Here is a 1733-nt window from a genome sequence, read left to right on the forward strand (position 1 = left end):
AGGTGAGTCAAAATATTAACAACCTATATTGGGTAAGCCAAAAGTATTGCTATCATATAAAACTTAATGAAACATAAATATCAAAATATTATGCTATTGTTTCTTCACATATCTCCCATTGAAGTCTACATACTTCAAAAGGCAATATATACTTCAAAAGGATTCCATCTTTTTTTAGCGCAAACACATTCATTTATTCATCAAAAGGATGATCCTAATCAAATCAACACTTTGAAATAGTTGCATGTAAAATGTGTGTGATCGAAGTAATAGAATATAACAACAACAATAGCAACAACAACAAAGCAATACGGAGATTTGAGCATTGAACTGAGCTTGCTCCTTCTCACAGCTAATGCTTGTGCAAGTGATGATGGAATTTTTATTCTACATTTTTATAGGTCCGAGTACAGGTGACATTGTTCATGACGCATTCCACCACTAATTTTCCATTTTCCAATGTTCTTGTTATTGTGCTCTCCTTCTCATCCCAATCCTGGTGTTGGACCAAAACACCATGTGTGACGGTGCAGACAGTCTGAGTTTTTCTGCTGCCAGCTGTGGTTTCTTCAAACTTTTCTCCCAGGTTACAAGAAAACGGTGTGGTTTTCAAAATACTCTCAGTTTTCGCAGTGAGGGTTTTGCCATCACAAGTGATGGCATAGTCACACTTGGCCATTGCACCCATTTTCTGAAGAGCCATTCCCACTCATAATTCATTCATGTTTTTATCAAAGCTTTTGCTGTCCATCGGGCCCCATATTCCCACGAAGTGCTGAATGGTGGCCATGGTGGGCGAGGACGAGCAGGTGAGCGGATAAGGTAGAGGAGAGTGTGGCATCGATTCCATCTCTTTAACCCTTCCCTAAAGAAGTCTGCTCTCAATTTACGCTATGTCAAAATGGCAGCTTGGGCTTTCTCAAAGGACTCAAATCATGTTCCCTTGAAATGTTCTGTGAGTTTAAGTCTGAAGGGGCAAGATCAGAGCTATTGTGTCGATGGAGTAAGGTTTTCCAATGAAATTCTCACAGGACAGCGCTTGCTAACCTAGAGAGTCAGACAGTACATGGCTGTGATGGAGAAAAAGTGTCCTTGGCACAATTTACCAAGCCTTTTTGTCATAAATGCAGTTTTACATTTTCTTAAAATGCCTTCACAATAAGCCCCAGTGGTCATCCTGAGTCCTGACCCCCCAAAAATCTATCCAGTTTCCTTCTCTGGAATTCTGAGTTGATCTCTCTGTCTTGAACTTGCCTGGCCTGGAATAGCCTCTCCGAAGTTACCATTGTGATCAGAACCTTGCTCTCTGCACCTTTAAGAATGAAAGAGGACCTTCCCTCTCTGTGGTTGAGTGAAAAAAGCTGGGGATGAAGGGAAGCACCAGGAAAGACTTGTGGAAAATGTAAATCCTCTTCAGTATTTCCCAGAAACTACTTGGTGATCGACACACAGCAAAGAGAGGGAAACTTGGCAAGCTACTGAATAAGCTTAGCTGTCAAAACTTGAAAGAAAGAAAAAGTGACTTTATTCATTTTTTCCAGGGTGACAAGGTCAAAGATGTCTGTTTTCGTTACACTCATGCTACAAGGACAGCATTAAATATGCGTCTTTCCCCAGTCCTTTCAATAATCTACCAACACAGCAAAGTCAAGAATTCAGCATCGCAGACTCTTCAGAATAAAGCAAGTGCTATTGCCCTTCATACCCCAGACTCAGTTATTCTAAAGAGAATA

At 40.6% G+C, this 1733-nt stretch overlaps 1 pseudogene; it reads right to left on the reverse strand.

Moving 5' to 3' along the window:
• Positions 1–382: 382 nt before the first annotated feature.
• LOC142454258 (fatty acid-binding protein 5 pseudogene) lies at positions 383–790 on the reverse strand (annotated as a pseudogene).
• Positions 791–1733: the final 943 nt, after the last annotated feature.

This window comes from Tenrec ecaudatus, chromosome 8 (assembly GCF_050624435.1).
Source record: "Tenrec ecaudatus isolate mTenEca1 chromosome 8, mTenEca1.hap1, whole genome shotgun sequence".
Lineage (NCBI taxonomy): Eukaryota > Metazoa > Chordata > Mammalia > Afrosoricida > Tenrecidae > Tenrec > Tenrec ecaudatus.